We start from the raw sequence: 20965 nt of genomic DNA, 5'->3' as shown, positions 1-20965 counted from the left end.
ACTAGCACTCCAGGAAGAAAGGATATTGCAGACACATGGCTTAGCCACAACCTGTGGGATGTTTCCAGGCTGTAACTTACGAGAAACTCAGAGTAACAGTTTATTAGAAAAATGAACACTTAATACGGTGAAGAAACTGATATTGATTATGCGACACTAACAGAAAGATTAGATTCATATAGAGGACAGTTCAGACAACGGACTTTCATTTGGAGTATCATTTTTCATTTAACGTTTGCCACACTGGTTTCAGTTTTCCCTTCTTTACCCTTACATTTTAAATACTCAAAGGCCATAGAGACTGTGATAATGAATAGAATAGTATGCAGTTCAAGAGAAATGAACATCTGTATAAAAGGCGATCACAGAAGTTTGACAGATGAACACAGGCACAAAGAAAGTAGCTGCAAAGAAAGCTAGGGGAACGGAAGGAATACAGCAACGTTAATTCCTAAGAAAGGCGATAGTTAGGAAGTGCAGGGAGGAAAGGCTCCAGCTAAAATGTGAAGGAATCGAAAAAGTTATGGTCGTCGAAATGACCGATTCAGCATATAGAAAAGTCAAAACAAATCTAAACGCCGATAAAACGTACAGTGGAATGGGGATTCCACAGCTAATCGCATAGTAGAGCGAAGGTAGTTGTAAAAAGTATATTGAAGGCTTCTACGAGAGGGAGGACTTGTCTGTTGACGTAGGAAAAGAATAAATAGGAGTTAATACGGAACAAACAGGCCGTAATGTATCAGTGATTGACAAATATTACCAACAAGTAACGCTGAAGGGATCCACAGCATTATTTTGCAATTTCTAAAATCATTGTGGGAATTGGCAACCTATAGACCGTTTAAGTTGGTGTGTACAGTCTATAAGATTGGAAACATACCATTACACTTTCGAAAAAAGTTACGTCCATACTGCTCCTAGGTGACAAGTAACGAAAAGAAAACTGAGATTGTACTGGATGATGAGCAGTCTGGGTTTTGGAAAGGTAAATGTACCGCAGAGTCAGTTCCTAAGTTGCGTTTGATAATGAGAACACAACTTCAGAAAAAGGAAGACACGTTTATTGGGTCTGTTGACCTAGAAAAACCGTTCGAAATTGCTATAAAAATAGAAGTGAGATACTGGGTAAACCGAATAACATACAATATGTACAAGAACATAAGAGGGAATAGTAACAATTCGAATAAAAAGCAAAAAGTGCAGGGATTGTAATAGACGTGAGACAAAACTGTAGCCATTCGCACTTACTGTTCAAACTGTACATTGAAGAAGTACTTATGAGAATAACACAAAGTTTAAGAGGTGAAAATAAAATCCTAGTTGACAAGATATCAATGATAATATTCATTAATGACATTGCTATCCTCTGTAAAAGAGAAGAAGAATAATACGGAACTTTTGAATGGAATGACGAATCTAATGAGTGCAGAAAAAGGATTGAGAATAACCCGAAGGAGGCGTGTAATGAGAAGAAATGAATTTAGCGATAAGTATGAAAATTGCTATCCACAACTTGTTACCTTGGCAACAAAATGACACATGTCGGGCAAAGCAACCATGACAGTAGAAGCAGACTAGCACAGGTTCAGAGGGCATTCCTGGGCAAAAAATGTCCACAAATATCAGGAAATTGGCCTTAATCTGAGGAAAGATTTTCTAATACTGTACACTTGGAGCATTCCATCGTCACGTAGCATACTATGGCATGTGCGAAAACCGTAAAAGAAGAGTAATGGTTTGAGATGCGATACTATAAGAGGATGTTGAAGATTAGGCAGGCTGATAAGATAATAAATGAACTTTCTCCTGAGGATGGGCAAGGTGAGTAACATCTGAAGATCACTAACTAGAAGAATGGACAAGATGACGGGATATCAAGGAATAACTTCCATGATACTATAAGTATCTGCAGGGAGTAAAAGGGTAAAAACTGTAGGGGAGGGAAGAGATTAGAATACCTTACGAAAATAATTGTGGAAATAGAATGAGATGGAGGGATTAGCTCAAGAGCAGAATTCGTGGAGGACCGCACCAAACTAGTCACAAGACTTCTGAGTGTGAAACAAAATTTTATCTCAAACATCGAAAGCAGTTGCAAGGAAGATTCCCATCAAATGGAAATGACCGAATTCCATTTTAACCTTTTGTCGTAATCTCATTAACAGTCTGTTAAATGTATTTTTTTAATGAAATCTGAAATTTCACTCTTCAGTGGAGTGTGTACACTTTTGAAACTTCCTGGTATTTTTTTCCATCACGTTCAGTGATACCACCCGTTCGTTTCATACTATAGTGTGTTACTGTTAACGTATAAGTAACACTGCTGGAAAAGAAACCCAAGACGGAACCCAGAGCTACGGTATGCAAGCTGAAGCATGAACAATAAAGTACTACTCATAAATTAGTCCCTAAAGCTGTGTCAATGAAGCAAGTTCGTTTCGAAACAAGACAGTGAGTATGGTCGATATTTGCACTGTTCCACGGGTAGTTACATTTCAATACAGATGCAAATAAGTGGTTCTAGTGGTTCTAAGAACTCAAAAGAAATACACTCTGTAACGAGCCACCGGAGATCACAAATCCGCACTACGAAAACACTAATATGAGAGCCGGAATGCTGTCGCTGGAGTTCGAGGTCGTCTTGTGCAGGGTAAGTTAAAGTTGGCAAGGGGAAATACTTGATCTTGGTGACCTGATTCGAATGCAAAACTCTCACACCATCTGATTGCTTCACACACCCCTTAGTGATCGAAGTACGTGCTACACGTTGTGAAGGATATACTATACACACCATTATAACGTTGAACGGACATGATGTACATTAGACCTGATAAAAAGACTGATAAGGATCATGTAATCAAGAACACCTACTGTAGCTGGTAGAGTTGGTTTAACCGATGTTGCCTGGTTATAGGAAGAAACTTGTCGGATTCATCAGAAATATGGAAGGTCTAGTAATTGTTAAATAGTTATGAACGTGCTCAGGTGAAAAGGAGTCGTTTTAATTGTGTGACGGTTCCCCGACGATGACCTTCAGTATTCTATTTTAATACTGGTGCACATCATTAAAATAGTAGATTCTATCGATCAGTGTTTCTGAGCGACCGGGTGAAACTATAAATGAGGGATTTGTCTGTGCCAATATGTGTAAAAATACGTTTCAAAAGCTACGAGGAGTGTCTGCTTTTTCACGATCCAATCGGTCACGAAATTAAAACCACACTAAAATCCGTATGTGGTACGCAGTGTCTTTAGTATGCCTGTAGATAGCGTCGCACTTTCCCGTTCTGAGCGCACAGTGAGCACGTAAAAATGCCTTGTACAGCAGAGTCTCCCGCCTAGAGTGACATGCGTGCTGTAATCTTATTTCTTCATGTTGAGCGGTTCTTCCTTATTTCATGCTACCCACGTAACGTAAGTGTCACGCACGACAGCAGTGTGCAGCAATGGACAGGACCATCTAAGCAGCGGGTACATACAGGGTGTTTCAAAAATGACCGGTATATTTGAAACGGCAATAAAAACTAAACGAGCAGCGATAGAAATACACCGTTTGTTGCAGTATGCTTGGGACAACAGTACATTTTCAGGCAGACAAACTTTCGAAATTACAGTAGTTACAATTTTCAAGAACAGATGGCGCTGCGGTCTGGGAAACTCTATACTACGATATTTTCCACATATCCACCATGCGTAGCAATAATATGGCGTAGTCTCTGAATGAAATTACCCGAAACCTTTGACAACGTGTCTGGCCGAATGGCTTCACATGCGAATGAGATGTACTGCTTCAGCTGCTCAATTGTTTCTGGATTCTGGCGGTACACCTGGTCTTTCAAGTGTCCCAACAGAAAGAAGTCACAGGGGTTCATGTCTGGCGAATAGGGAGGCCAATCCACGCCACCTCCTGTATGTTTCGGATAGCCCAAAGCAATCACACGATCATCGAAATATTCATTCAGGAAATTAAAGACGTCGGCCGTGCGATGTGGCCGGGCACCATCTTGCATAAACCACGAGGTGTTCGCAGTGTCGTCTAAGGCAGTTTGTACCGCCACAAATTCACGAAGAATGTCCAGATAGCGTGATGCAGTAATCGTTTCGGATCTGAAAAATGGGCCAATGATTCCTTTGGAAGAAATGGCAGCCCAGACCAGTACTTTTTGAGGCTGCAGGGACGATGGGACTGCAACATGGGGCTTTTCGGTTCCCCATATGCGCCAGTTCTGTTTATTGACGAAGCCGTCCAGGTAAAAATAAGCTTCGTCAGTAAACCAAATGCTGCCCACATGCATATCGCAGTCATCAATCCTGTGCACTATATCGTTAGCGAATGTCTCTCGTGCAGCAATGGTAGCGGCGCTGAGGGGTTGCCGCGTTTGAATTTTGTATGGATAGAGGTGTAAACTCTGGCGCATGAGACGATACGTGGACGTTGGCGTCATTTGGACCGCAGCTGCAACACGGCGAACGGAAACTCGAGGCCGCTGTTGGATCACCTGCTGCACTAGCTGCGCGTTGCCCTCTGTGGTTGCCGTACGCGGTCGCCCTACCTTTCCAGCACATTCATCCGTCACGTTCCCAGTCCGGTGAAATTTTTCAAACAGATCCTTTATTGTATCGCTTTTCGGTCCTTTGGTTACATTAAACCTCCGTTGAAAACTTCGTCTTGTTGCAACAACACTGTGTTCTAGGCGGTGGAATTCCAACACCAGAAAAATCCTCTATTCTAAGGAATAAACCATGTTGTCCACAGCACACTTGCACGTTGTGAACAGCACACGCTTACAGCAGAAAGACGACGTACAGAATGGCGCACCCACAGACTGCTTTGTCTTCTATATCTTTCACATCACTTGCAGCGCCATCTGTTGTTGAAAATTGTAACTACTGTAATTTCGAAAGTTTGTCCGCCTGAAAATGTACTGTTGTCCCAAGCATATTGCAACAAACGGTGTATTTCTACCGCTGCTCGTTTAGTTTTTATTGCCGTTTCAAATATACCGGTCATTTTTGAAACACCCTGTACATTCACGATAAAAGCGGTCAGGGAAGAAAGCGAGTATCAAGCGATGGTCTTGTTCAGGCAGTGGAAAAGGCACTTCGAAAAATGATGTATGAAGGGCAATTCAGAACGAGCGAAGAAGATGTTTATCATCATACTTTGCCCTCCATGATAATACTCACCCACATTCTGAAGCAGCAACAAAGACGCTAATGTAGCGTTTTCGATGGGAAGTGTTTGATCACGCACCGTACTGCCTGGACTTTGCTCCCTTTAATACTCATCTCTTTGCTCGTAGTAAGTGCTGACTATGAAGAGGGGATTTTGGCACGGACAAGGAGCTGCAGGCCAACGTAGAGGAAAGCACAGGAAGCTGTCATCTACGAGGAGACGTTGGAAGCTTAGTGCAACGCTACGGCAATATCTAAGTCCCGGATTACAGTGGAGCGGCGCACCAAAGCAGGGCGGAGCTGGGCTTCGGGCAACTACCACAGCGCCGCTTCGCGTCCAGGAAGAGCGGGATAGGGAGCGTTGAGGCAGCGGGCAGGTTTCTGAACGCCAAACGCTCAAGCTGACCGAACTGCAGTCTTCCCAATGCGATTTTAAAGAAACTGACAGCTAAAAAAATTGATTCTCGCACGTCTCATAGCCTTACTCTCGAGCTTTATGATGAACTGCTTATCTTTTTGTTAATCTTCATAGTTATTGTGATATTTGAAAATTAAGCAATCCACTGCAAGAAAATCGAATAGTTTGCAACGAAAAATAGAGGTCGCTATGCGTTTGGTGCAAGTTACGTCATGTGTTACTGCGTATCAAATGTAGATAACGTACTATACTATTCTTTAAAACTGGGGTGAGATTAATAACCGCTCCGTTCTCGAGAGAGTGGATCCTATATAGCGCACTCCGTTCCACTTGCGTGCCTAGACGATAAAGCGAGAATGAAATATTTATAGCAACCTAGCCTTTCATAAGCGGTTTGAGGTATCGAAAAAAGATTTTGACAAATGATAGCACACAGGTAGGAGAGTAGGTTGCCATATGGTTACTGTGCGTAACTCCATTATACTGGGTGACATACAAGTAACTACAAATGTTTGTATGTCAAATAATGTAATTTCTTACGGGTCATGGACAACTGATGAAATGAGAATTGTTACAGCTTCCTATAAACCAGAAGTAGTTTTCGAGACATGGCTCTGACATTCAGAATGGGATTCATAATCACTGTAAGAGTTGTGGAATCAACTACCAAAGTATTGTGGGATTGTCTCCAGCCACAACTCATGAGTGCCTTGTGAACATTATTTCCTAAATACTGTAGTTGATTTATACAATTTGTAGAACTTTCCAAATGCAGTCAGTGATATTGACAGAAAATACAGTTGTATAAAACGCTCAGAAAATTCTGGTACGATATTTGTAACTATAAAACATTCTCATTCCAATCATCCTAAAAGTGATTTCAGATCCTCAAAGGAAATTAATCATAAGCGATGTTCGGAGATAAGCTGATAGATATCATTCTTCTAATGTATATGGGTTGATGCAAGAAAGGGATCTTAATATACTGTCACTCTCCACTACCAAAGAAAATACAATTGTATAAAACGGTCCGCAGCTCGTGGTCGTGCGGTAGCGTTCTCGCTTCCCACGCCCGGGTTCCCGGGTTCGATTCCCGGCGGGGTCAGGGATTTTCTCTGCCTAGTGATGACTGGGTGTTGTGTGATGTCCTTAGGTTAGTTAGGTTTAAGTAGTTCTAAGTTCTAGGGGACTGATGACCATAGATGTTAAGTCCCATAGTGCTCAGAGCCATTTGAACCATTTTTTTTGTATAAAACGCTCAGAAATTTCTGGTACGATATTTGTAACTATAAAACTTTTTCATTCCTCTACCAAAGACATCAGGTATGCTACTTTTTGTGTTCATTGGAGGTGAAACAAGTCCATTTTTTATGCATTTTTACATTTCTTGCGGTCGATGGGTTTTACATCCAGGGAAAGAATATTTCAACAAACGCTTTTCCGGAAACCGCAACTATTAACTGAACGTCCTTTAGGATTAATGAGTGCCAGGTGAAGCATATTTTGGAAGTCAGTACAAACTTCACCGGAATTTTCGATGACATTGTGAAATTTAAATGTTCTTCACATCATTTTTATTGATTTAAAAGGATCCCTGAGAGTCTACGACCTACATACAGTAGAAATCGAGAGTTGTATACCTGGCACTTACGAGAGAGGACGAAACTTAAACAAAGCTTCAAACGAATCTGTCCAAATGAGACGTATTTGAAAATATTTCTCACATAATGCAGACGATTTTCGTGTATTTGTCAGCTTTGATACTTGAACTTCATTATAGCTTATCGTTTTAAGATAATGAAATAAATAGGAGATTAAGGAAATGTATTCTGTACTCGCAGTATGCAATAGTGCTGCCTCGTCATCAGATTACTTGGCCAAAATGAATCAGGTGTTATGAAAGTTAATTTCTGGTTGCATAAAGGACTCCGAGGCAACAAAAACCTCCTATCAAGGCAGCATTCATGGCATTTTCTCAATAGTACAACAAAAGAAAGAGAAGGCCATCAACAGTAGTGGCTCCACCACCAGCAGTAACAGTCGAATGCTCACGGCATTGCCCGAAACAGCCGGAGTCACTCAAACGCTTTGGTCCTCTATCTCAGAAACAAACATGTTTGATTGTCAACATTGCTGTTGTTGTTGTTGTTGTGGTCTTCAGTCCTGAGACTGGTTTGATGCAGCTCTCCATGCTACTCTATCCTGTGCAAGCTTCTTCATCTCCCAGTACCTATTGCAACCTACGTACTTCTGAAACTGCTTAGTGTATTCATCTCTTGGTCTCCCTCTACAATTTTTATCCTACACGCTGCCCTCCAGAACTAAATTGGTGATCCTTTGATGCCTCAGAACATGTCCTACCAACCGATCCCTTCTTCTAGTCAAGTTGTGCCACAATCTCCTCTTCTCCCCAATTCTAGTCAATACCTCCTCGTTAGTTATGTGATCTACCCATCTAATCTTCAGCAGTCTTCTGTAGCACCACATTTCGAAAGCTTCTATTCTCTTCTTGTCTAAACTATTTATCGTCCATGTTTCACTTTCATACATGGCTACACTCCATTCAAATACTTTCAGAAATGACTTCCTGACACTTAAATCTATACTTGGTGTTAACAAATTTCTCTTCTTCAGAAACGCTTTCCTTGCCATTGCCAGTCTACATTTTATATCCTCTCTACTTCGACCATCATCAGTTATTTTGCTCCCCAAATACCAAAACTCCTTTACAACTCATTTCCTAATCTCATTTCCTAATCTAATTCCCTCAGCATTACCCGACTTAATTTGACAACATTCCATTATCCTCGTTTTGCTTTTGTTGATGTTCATCTTATACCCTCCTTTGAAGACACTGTCCATTCCGTTCAACTACTCTTCCAAGTCCTTTGCTGTCTCTGAGCGAATAACTAAGTCATCGGCGAGCCTCAAAGTTTTAATTTCTTCTCCATAGATTTTAATGCCTACTCCGAACTTTTCTTTTGTTTCCTTTACTGCTTGCTCAATATACAGATTGAATAGCATCGGGGAGAGCTACAACCCTGTCTTACTCCCTTCCCAACAACTGCTTCACTTCCGTGCCCCTCGACTCTTGTAACTGCCATCTGGTTTCAAAAATGGTTCAAATGGCTCTGAGCACTATGCGACTTAACTTCTGAGGTCATCAGTCGCCTAGATCTTAGAACAAATTAAACCTAACTAACCTAAGGACATCACACACATCCATGCCCGAGGCAGGATTCGAACCTGCGACCGTAGTGGTCGCTCGGTTCCAGACTGCAGCGCCTAGAACCGCACGGCCACTCCGGCCGGCATCTGGTTTCTGTACAAATTGTAAATAGCCTTTCGCTCTCTGTATTTTACCCTTGCCACCTTCAGAATTTTAAAGAGAGTATTCCAGTCAACATTGTGAAAAGCTTTCTCTAAGTCTACATTTGCTAGAAACGTAGGTTGGCCTTTCCTTAGTCTTTTAGGGTCAGTACTGCATCACGTGTTCCATTTCTGCGGAATCGAAACTGATCTTCCCCGAGGTCGGCTTCTACCAGCTTTTCCATTCGTCTGTAAAGAATTCGCGTTAGTATTTAGATTGTATTAGTATTAGATTGTCAACATGGGAATCACAAATTGAAAATTTGTGGTAAATTCTTATGGGACCAAAGGGCTGAGGTCATCTGTCCCTAAGCTTACACACTACTTAATCTAACTTACACTAAGGACGACACACACACCCATGCCCGAGGGAGGACTCCAAACTCCGACGGGGGAAGCCGCATGGACCGTGACAAGGCACTCAAGACCGTGCGACTATCCAGATTAAAGCTGTGCTTGGATAGCTCAGTTGGTAGAGCACTCGCCCGCGAAAGGAAAAGGTTCAGAGTTCGAGTCTCGGTCCGGCACACAGTTCTGTCAGAAAGTCTCATATCAGCGCACACTCCGCTGCAGAGTGAAAATCTCATTCTGGAAACATCCCCTATTCTGTGCCTAAGCCGTGTATCGAAATATCCTTTCTTACAGGAGTGCTAGTTCTGCAAGGTTCGCAAAAGAGCTTCTGTGAAGTTCGGAAGGTAGGAGACGAGGTACTGGCAGAATTTAAGCTGTGAGGATGGGTCTTGAGCCGTGCTTGGGTAGCTCAGATGGTAGAGCACTTGCTTGCGAAAGGCAAAGGTCCCAAGTTCGAGTCTCGGTCGGGCACACAGTTTTAATCTGTCAGGAAATTTCATCTACATAATGTGACTCTTCTAATTACTAAACTGGATACGAATCATTCAGTATCTGCACATAATATATCAACACTGTCTCTTTCTGTAAAGACCTACTTCATGTTCCACTGCGACAACAGTGTATTGCATTTACCACCTATTACCACATTAGTTAGTGGCTTACAAACGCAGTAATTATTGGAATCACTGTAAGTTACTGTCGATGCTTCACTCGTTCCAGGCTGCAGATGAAGCCGATCACTTTCGTGTTACTTCTTCTACGACGAAACTGCATGTGTGTGTATGATTTCGTGTCAAAACCGGTCCCTGCTACTGAGTAGGTTTTGTAAAGTTATTTTATGAACACTCTATATATTTACTGTCAGTTGTATGGAAGTAACTGTGTAATACCTCGAAGTGTAGACGTTATGGAAGTAGACTACTTAAAAAGGTAGAATGCATCCCGGAGTGATAATTCGTTGAGAATGATGCACATTCAAGATTCATTATACCACTCTCTCTTATCACTGGAATCGGAACGTTATGTGGCGGAAGCCATCGGAAAAGCGTTTACCTGCACATTGAGAAAGCTTTTCATAAAGTGCACACCGCCCTTTGCAAGGAAAATTCCATTTTTGTCACAGAATACTCTGTCTCTGATCTGCCGTGCTTCCCAGGAGAAATTATAACGCAGCAACTGCCGGTGGTGCCGATTGCATACGGCAGCTTTATGGACTGCACTGCGAGTCACTTACCACATTGCTATTTACATCAAAGTAATATGTCAGCCCTTCTGTGGCAAAAGGGAACAATTTCACAACGACCGCTTTTGAGAGGTTAATCAGCATTTTCAAGTAAACCTGACGTGTGATTTCATCACATTACTTGCTAGTTTGTCACTGACACTATATCAATTTTCGTTGCGCGAAGAAAATTATACATCCTATTAAATTAAGGTGAAAACCAACGTACTTATCGGGAAATCGTGATGACAGTCAGAGCTGCGATCCACATCAGTTTGTACGATAGTTCTGGTAGAATGTAAATACTTCTCAATTAAAGGAGAAATAACAATATTGGACGGATGTTGAGGAAGCAGAGGCTGTTGCACTATCGGTTCAAAACAGATTGCACAAATGACGACAAGCGAAGGTTGCTAAAGATTCGTGCGTCTGTGATAAGATCTATGGGCGAAGCATACAACAATTACCAACGTCACATCTTAGCAAACGATCTGGCAGAGAACTAGAGAAAATTCTGGTCGTACGTAAAATCGATAAGCGGGTATAAGGCTCCCATTCACTCCCTCGTTGACTGGTCTGGTGTGTCAGTTGAAGATAGCGAAACGTAAGCCGAAGTTTTAAATTTCACGTTCAAAAAACGTTCGCACAGGAGCATCGTACAAACATACCGTCAATGACAGGACTGATTCCCGTATGGACGACATATTATTAAGCATACATGGCGAAGAGAAATACCTGAAAGATTAGAAAGCAAATAAATCACCAGGTCCGGATGGCATCCCAGTTCGATTTTAGAAAGAGTACTCTGCGGCATTGGCCCCTTACCTAGCTTCCATTCTTCGTAAATCTCTCGCCCAGCACCAAGTCCCAAGCGACTGAAGAAAAGTGTAAGCGAATCCAGTATATAAGAAGGATAAAAGAACGGACCAGCAAAATTGTAGACCATTATCAATAAATTCTGTTTGCTGTAAAATTCTTGAAGATAATCTTAATTCGAATATAATAAACATTTTTGAGATTGAGAAGCTTATAGCCACGAATCTGCATTGCGTTAAAAAGTATCGCTGATGTGAATCCCAGCTTGCCCTTTTCTCACATGATGTACTGAAAACTATGGATGAAGGGCAACAGGCAGTTTACATATTTCTAGATTTTCGGAAAGCATTTAACACTGCGCATCCATTGCAGGCTATTAACGAAGGTAGGAGCATATGGAATAAGTTAACAGATATGTGAGTAGCTCGTTCTTAAGTAATAGAACCCTGTATAATTTTCTCGACGGTGAGTGTTCATCAGAGACAAGGGAAACGTCATGAGTGCCCCAGGGAAGAGTGGTAAGACCGCTCTGGTTCCGTGTATACATAAATGATTGGGCGGACAGGGTGGGCAGAAATCTGCGGTTGTTTCCTGATGATGCTGTGGTGTACGGTAAGACGTCGAAGTTGAGTGACTGTAGGAAGATACACTATCACCTAGACAACATTTTCAGTTGATGTGATGAATGGCAGCTAGCCCTAATTGGGGAAAAATGTAAGTTAATGTGGATGAGATTGAAGGAAGACATCAAAGCAATTGTTACCGGTAGATTCGAACATCACGTAAGTGTTACGCAAATGCTTAGGGGACTCTAATGGGGATATCTGGAGAAAAATCAACGTTCTTTTCGAGAAACACTATTGAGACAATTTAGAGAATTGTCATTTGAAGCTGACTGCCCAACGATTCTACTACCGCCAACATAAGTTGTGCGCAAGGGCCACGAAGATAAGATACGATAAATTAAGGGTCATATGGAGGCACGTAGACCGTCGTTTTTCTCTCGCTCTATTTGCGAATGGGACAGGACAGGAAATGACACGTACTGGTACAGGGTACCCTCCGCCACGCACCATGCGGTGGCTTGCGGAGTACCTATGTAGCTGTAGATGTACTCACAGAAGAACAATGCTAATCCATTCCTATGCCATTCCCATTTCGAATCCACTGCCATACGGATCCTATCACTGCGTTAAAACAAGACGGAAGACCTGCCCAGGCCATCCACACAGCTCTTCGTTATCCAGTCCCGTTCCGTCACCGGCTTATGTAACGCATCAGAGGTAAGGCGACTTTTTAAAGTAGCCATTTCATTTATCAACTCTGCTGCAAACACTGTACGGCTTCTTATGTCGATATGACTAGCAAACAGATGTCCACCAGAATGAATGGCCACAGCTAAACTGTTAGCACGTGCTCAACTTTAATTGCTGCTTCACAACCCACGACATCTAGAACGTTCCCTCCACTATTAGGTTCTCTGATCTACGCAGACGTTAATTATTCTCACTACACAGCCTTCGCTCGGGTAATCATCTTGGCCTCAACCTCTGGTAACTCATTGTCCCCACGCATTCCACCAAAGGATTTCCCCCTCTTATGACTTCCCCTCCTAACTCACAACCCCACGTCACCTCCAGAATGCGCCGCTCTGCACCGGCTACGACAACCGTGCATCACATGCTTATCTACTGTACCTGCTACCATTCCCTCCTTCATTCTTTGCCTGTCTCTCACCTCTATCCCACCATTCCCTCTCCTTCCTGACACAACCCCTATCACAACCTAGTCCACCTGCCGAAATTAGTACTGTGAATTTTGTGAAGTAGAAGAATTGCAGTGAATTGCTTTCCAATCTTTAAATTCGTGTGTGGCCGTGTTGTAGTGCTGACCAATGCAAATGGTGTAACTACGAAACGCTATCTGATAAAATGAGTCTCCAAAGTAACTGAAGTCCTATAACTGTGCTGCAATTAACTGAAGCTGTAAATTGAAGAAACTGTCCTGTGAAATTCTGTATCGTGCATTGCAATGAACAGTGCCACAGTGTGTGAAGCACACCATGACTTCCAGTTTCAGCATACGAAACTAACACAATAAAATATGATATGTAAAATTACAAATTGAATTTTGAAAGAGTAAATAAGCAAAATTGTTTCTGTGAAAATGCCCCGTGAATCTACGTACGGAAACTGACTACATAATATGACGAACACTTAATGATGGACACTGGAATATAGCACTGTACTGTAAGAATAAAGTTGCTTGCATATGAAATGAAATCCGAAATGAACTTTACCTAATCTGAACCTGCTAATAATTTTGAAATACAAAGCTAACTGTACATGATCTTGCTATGTTCTGACTGTGATATTATTAAACAAGTCCTAAATAATTTTTATGGTTCGCCTGTGGCAACGGAAACTCGGTACAGCTCAAGCGTAAAGAACATTAAAGTACAGCGCAGCAGCAAAGCAGCTAAATAAAAGAAAACCTAGTGCGTTGTGATGAGCACTTTAACGACGTGCATCTATGCTACTCAGACGGTGCTTCACTTTTAAACAACTGTGCTGCTCTCACTGCAATGCGACAGCACACATACGTGATGACTGGGCGATGTGTGATGTCCTTAGGTTAGTTAGGTTTAAGTAGTTCTAAGTTCTAGGGGACTGATGACCATAGATGTTAAGTCCCATAGTGCTCAGAGCCATTTGAACCATTTTTGACATCACACATAATCAAATAACAAAATTCTTGAGGGCGTGGTGGAAGATATTGCATAATTACACTGATAATTAAAAGGATACTATGATTCAAAAGTTCTCATACGATTAATGAAACTGATTGTCTGACTATTATAGCTATCATTACAAAATTATTTCTTGTTAACAATATGGCTCTGGCATGAAATCAAGTACTAGAAAAGTAAAGGAGCGGTAAATCTATAACTTCTGAGTGTAAGCCATGTGAACAAATACATTTGCTTATTCACCTCTGAACAATGAAAACTAACTAACATGAAACAATAAAGGAAAACCCCAGTAAAACTTTCTGTTTTCCAAACACATCATAAATTACGCACAGGCATTAAAAACAACAACATTAACTGAAAATCTTCGCTAAACTCAAATTCTTTACCAAATCGTAACTTCAATATTCTACATCCTGTATATCAATCTCTGTCCTCTGCAAAATGTTTCCAGACGTTTCAACAGTGTGACGTATATCCAACACACTGACTTTTTTGTCACAGAAGGCTGCAGAAAGACAACGCTACTAGCAACAGAAGGTCATAGTGTATGTACTCAGAACCTTTGTGGCCTAAAATATCGGCTATTGGAAACTACTGTTCAAAAAATGTCCACTGTACAAATATGAGGTATGCCACATGAAATGAAGGTATAGAACTCATATAACATTATTGAACACCTTAAAAAATTATAGCCAAATTTATTCATCTCCCATTTACATCAGTTAGAATTTGGCAGGATTTTTGTTGCAAATAGTAAGAAATTTACAAGAAACTGCAGCATACTAGATCATAGAAGAGAGGCAAAAGAAGAATTACATTGTAATTCTGTGCAAAAGTATGAGTAGTATAAATCTGACAAGTAAGAAAAAATATGTTATATTTCAATACCTAAAACTAATTATTTCTGAATTTTTACTACATTTTTTATATGTGAATAAGGTATGGCTTAACCAATAAATATGTAAATAAAGCTAAAGACTTGGAACAATATGGAACCTACATAATGAGGGAAATATTCTGTCTAAGGAGAAAAGAAAAGGTTTGTCACACAGTTGGCACTCAAAGTTCAACCACTACACAACATGGTTCTTCAGAGTTTTCAGTCATGGATTAAATCGGAACTAAATGTTGAAACTGTCCACATGTGAAAATTAGAGGGCAGACTCTGGAAGGCCATTACGTGGTACATCCTCCGTTGACAACCCAGCTAGCATCTTCTCCGAAATAAGCATGATTGACACATCACACGTAACACTGATGCACGAAACAACATGTATTTCCAGTAGGTGCAGACTCAGCAAGGCAAGTGAAATGTGTTCATTAGTGACAGACCACAAATCTATTATTTTTAGCGATGCATCTGCTAATGGCTTATCTGTAACACCGGAGGGGTGTCGTAGATTCTAATAACATAAATGACCCGTCCCTACCTGTTAACCACACAGGACATCATATTCCTATTGTAAACAACTCAACGCCCAATTCATATCAAGTCTTGGCCACAGTATATGTCCGTCTTTCCTTGAACAGGTGTGTGTGTCCTTTGGTAATAATAGTTATCTCCCTGGCAAGTCCTAGAATACGAATATGAATCATAATGCTACATACCTTACAGTCTAAGACTGAATAAGCTGTTCAAGCCGAAAGGAAATGGTGGTAATACGAGAAGTGACATGTATTGTAACATATATATCTAAGTAAATATAATTTTTCTTATAAAATCTTATTACAAAAACACTAATTTAATGTGGCAGTCATTCATAAGATACTAATATAAAGCCCCACATGCATTGAAATCATGACAGTACAAAATAGCAAAAATTGTATTCCCAGAAATTGTAAAGGTAAAACAGTAGAAAACATTGACAAGAGAAAATATGGATACCTGTAATCATGAAAATTATTACATGTTAAAAAGAAATGAAAAGAAAGAATAAGCAAATATGATTTATGTGCACACACCTAAGACATTTCACTATTTTACCTAAATACACACAAAACGAAAAACCACTGCTAACCCACTACAATAGACACAAAACACCAACCATACCTAACCTACTACAAATATATGTAAGGACAGGGAATACATTAACTACAAACACATTTGAGGACAGGAAAGAAATGAGTAACTAACTTATATGAATGCAGGGAACAGCCACATTTGGGCTAACTGAAGTAAAAGTTATTGAATGCATTTAGAGAATTAGCCTCAAGAAAAAGGTCGTTAGTCCAAATTCAATCAAAAGACAAAATCTTGAAATATCATTCATTGCTAACAAACAAAATGACAAAAAAATAAATTTAAATGGTACTCCAAAGCAAACAATTTGCTGATTAAATAGTGTTACAAAACGACCTATTTTGTTCCTTTCCTTGAGTATGATTAATTTCAGTAGTATCAGAAGACAAAAGTTAGCAGAAAAAAAACAGACAGAAATGAAGTAACTAACCAGGACTAAATCTAATGATTGTCTCTAACTAGAAGTTAGTAAATATATGTGTACACGAATAAGCTTACTTTAAATTGACCTAAATTTGTAAGTCCTTTGACATATCCTACATCCTCGTAAAAAGAGAGCTACGCCTGAATACTGCTACTACTACTACTACTACTACATTTCCTTTCAGTGCACTGCCTTTATGATTTCCCATGTCGTTACCCAACCTTAATCACTTCCCTCCCCTTTTCTTTTATTATCATAGCTTTATATACCTTTAGTTTCACAAATATTTAACTGCTACAAACTAACATCTTTACTTCCTTCCCTTGTTTCCCCTACTAACATCAACATCTTATCTCATCAAATAACATCTTAATTCCATTAGCATATTTCTGTACTATTAATAGTCATGGTATGATATATTATTCATAAACTCTTATGGGATTCCTCTTGCTTCTGCAAAATATAGATAAATCCTGTATCTTCTTCTTATCTGTTTTCCTCATTCACACGTATTTCAAATCCTTTTCATGAGTTATTCCCATCATATAAGTGCAGTTATTTCTTTCTGTATATCATCTTTAAAATAAACATTATTCTTTAACTTTCTTCGGAGTTGTACATCCCATTAACGTACAAAAAGACATTTCAAAACATAGGAAAGTACTATCTACTAAACTCAATATTCTCTTTTACAATGCAGTACATTTGGCAAAGAATACATACAGCCAATACACAATCCATAATTGTTAAAGAAATAGAAAACTTGATAGAAGGACATGTTGTTTTCGTTGAGGTCTTCAGTCCTGAGACTGGTTTGATGCAGCTCTCCATGCTACTCTATACTGTGCAAGCTTCTTCATCTCCCAGTACTTACTGCAACCTACATCCTTCTGAATCTGCTTAGTGCATTCATCTCTTGGTCTCCCTCTACGATTTTTACCCTCCACGCTGCTCTCCAATGCTAAATTGGTGATCCTTGATGCCTCAGAACATGCCCTACCAACCGGTTCCTTCTTCTTGTCAAGTTGTGCCACAAACTCCTCTTCTCCGCTATTCTATTCAATACCTCCTCATTAGTTACGTGATCTACCCATCTAAGGACATAGTTATGTGCAAATATATACCTTCTGTCCAACAAGTAACTTCTTTGCATTCATTCTTAAAGCTTTCCTTTACATCATTTTTCAGCAGTGTCCATCGCGTTACTCTATGCGAGATCTTTTACTTCCATGTGACGTAATCGTTGCGTTGACAGAAAAGGTAAAAGTTCTTGAATACAATTTGGTGGCTACTTGAACTTCAACATAAGTGCTGAAGGTAGCGAAATAGAACCATGGAGTGGCGCATTAAGTATATTTTCTAAAATGTTGATGTATTTGTCCCATGCCTGATACTGGTGGTGACAGTACAGTCTATAGATTTCCTAAACTTCTTCCATAATAAATTCCGTCGTATTGGATTCTAGCCAATAAAGAGAAATGAAAACAGGTTTAATTTAATGCAACGCCATTTACACAACGAAGTGCAAGAACAAACATCTTAACCATTGTCCAAAATCAGTCTATCGACATGTCCATCTTCTATCAGAAAATTTATGACAAAACAGCGTTTATGACCTATGCGGTGGCTTTCCTCAAAGGAATGACTGAAATAAATTTAAGCATTACTTTAACTGTAATTCCAATATTTTGAAAATTCAATAATTTTCCTAATTACTTGTCCTCGTAAATACACGGGAGCCAATTAGTTTAGTATAGCTGGCATAATGGGATATAATGGAGAACCATGTGAGATGTTTGGTAGTTCTTCCTTTTCACAATGTTTGCCTCTATTTATAACATGTTATTAAAATAATAAGTGTCACTAGATTTGTGAAAACATTTGCTTGGATCAAAATGAGCATAGATAAGATGAATATACTAGATGAGTTATGAGATCGTCAGGTATGCTGGAAATCCAAAGAGAACACTTCACACCAGGTCTTTTCAAATTAATGTTATTATGCATCAGATAATGTTGTCTTAATGCAATTTTTGTTTTTTCATACCATTTCTCTTGTACATCTTTCCAGATATGACATCTGTCTTGCTTTTTAGCAATGTCGTGGAGACAGGACGAGATGAAGTTCCCAAAAGCTACCTTTTGGAGTAAAAAAAACTAATTTCTTTGTCTTTTTCCTTCCCTACTATTTCCAACCAGACCAGTAAGAGCATTAGACCAAGTATTGGCTACAACGTTCTGCGAACCAGGAAACTAGAGTAGAGTAGAGTGAAATTCTTGTAGATATAGAGCGCAACGCATGATCCAGTCCTTTGTTAACTTGGATAACATCAAAAATTTTAACTGTATGATTATTTGTGTAAACTTCAGCCCGTCTTCGATACAAAAAGAAACGAAGTTTAGAAAATTTACATTTAATAGTCAATGCCACTAATACAGTACTGGTATAATTTCGTTGAGACTTAGTCAAAACACAGCTAGCAAAAGCTACACTTTTTGGTGTACAACAATACAATTCTCTTATACTCCTTGAGCATCGAGAACAATTTCTGAATAATCACGACATAGGGTTGGATGAGTTGGTACAGTTGTAGCTAGGAGTATTACCATTTAACTTTGAAATTCCATTTGATCTTGATCATTCTAGTGCTACACATTAATTTTTCCAGTAATTTCGTACAGTCTCAGAGTTGAAACAATTTTCGAATTTAGGATAGTATGGTTGAAATGTATTACGCCTACAGAACTGTAAATCTGATGCTTAGTAGTTGGAGAAGTAAGCATCGTAATAGTTTCTAACTTCTGTGGTTTGATGTCTACTGATGGAATGATGTGTCCTAGAAATTTAACTCTCTGTCTGCCAGACTCTGACTTCGCAATGTACGCTGTGAAACCAGATTCTAGAAACAGTCGCAATAGAGGATTAAAAATACGACTATGTACCTATCAAGAATCTTCAGCGACCAGTCTAGTCAACATACGATGTAATATGATTCTTTAAATAATCAGGAAAGATAGTGTTAAAGCTCCGAATGAATGAAAAGTTAAGAAAGGTTAAACCCAAAGCGTGAATCTATGAAACCAATAAAAAATCTCCAAAACATAGAAATACAGTACATTTTCGACATAAGCTTGTCATTAAACCAGTGGAGGATAGTACTTTCACACCAAAAAAGTTCATCTGAAGCTTGCGGTTGGTCTGTCCCAGGCAAAAATATGACGTTAATTTCTCTTGTGTTAAGACGAAGTCTGACTGATAAATCTTTATTCTTTACCTTTTGAAAGGGAGTCTTATATGAACTAACTGCAGTTTCTGTCATGAAACGTTGTCTGAATTTCTGCTCAGCCTTGTTCTCTCTAGTGTATACGAATAACATACGGTGTGACGCGAAATTTATAATGGACCCTGTGTCCAAAATAATACTGAAAACTTTTGATAGTGACTGGATGATGATTACAACCGAGGAAATGGGTTTGTAAAATGTAAGAAAGACCTTTTGTTTCATTCTCATAATAATCTTCAACTCTATCTACTTTTTGCTTTATCGAGCTATGTATATCAACGACATGCTCTGTGTCTTCACAGAAAGTATGCGCGAGATCTACATCGTTACGAAAAAATTGGTGTGGATAATGCGAAGTCTGCTATAACAGAAAACTACTTCTTCCTACCTAGAAATCCAGTCATCAGACATCAAACGTAGTGACATTTTCAACCGCTAATCCTACCTCACCATAATTAAAATTCCGAACAGCTTTACACTCACTCAATAAGTGTACTGTTAAAGTTATCTCAGTGGGCAAAAGCCCTACAATCAGAAAACACGTAGAAAACTTACACCATGACACTCAAAATCTAAGAAGGTGTTTCTTTGATATCTACTCACGTTTCAAAAACAGAACATTTCACTTTTGCGTTCTCTAATGGTAACGTTGGAGAGTGAACAGCTTTTTTCACGTTTGCTGAATTCAGAATGGCTAACCACCGAGACAGGAGTGCATGAATCGAAAACTAGTAAATTGTCTCGTATGTGTTCCAAACGAACAAAGTTTAACGTACTCGTAGCTGTGTTTTCTATGTGACCTAGCACGTTGTCTGTTGCCGGTAGTGCAAATCATTGTTCTGTCGCACGTTTGCGATGGAGATTATCGCATGGGTTAGGCGGCAGAACATCAATCAGTTCTACTTGCCTCTGTGGACTCGTTCTACTAGAATAATGTCTACTTGGAAGCGAATCTTGCCTGCAATTACTTTGATAGTTCCGATCGAAGCAATTTTTATTACTTTAATTTATGTAATGCCACAGAATATTTCCTCTGCCATTGCCTCTACCGAGCATGTTACCTCTCTTGTGAAAATTCTCTCTTGCATGCCAGTTGTGTGTGTAGAATGATTGATTCTGTTTTCGTGTCTG

The sequence above is a fragment of the Schistocerca cancellata genome, chromosome 7, assembly GCF_023864275.1.
Source record: "Schistocerca cancellata isolate TAMUIC-IGC-003103 chromosome 7, iqSchCanc2.1, whole genome shotgun sequence".
NCBI classification, from domain to species: Eukaryota; Metazoa; Arthropoda; class Insecta; order Orthoptera; family Acrididae; genus Schistocerca; species Schistocerca cancellata.
This window is presented reverse-complemented; position numbering follows the sequence as displayed.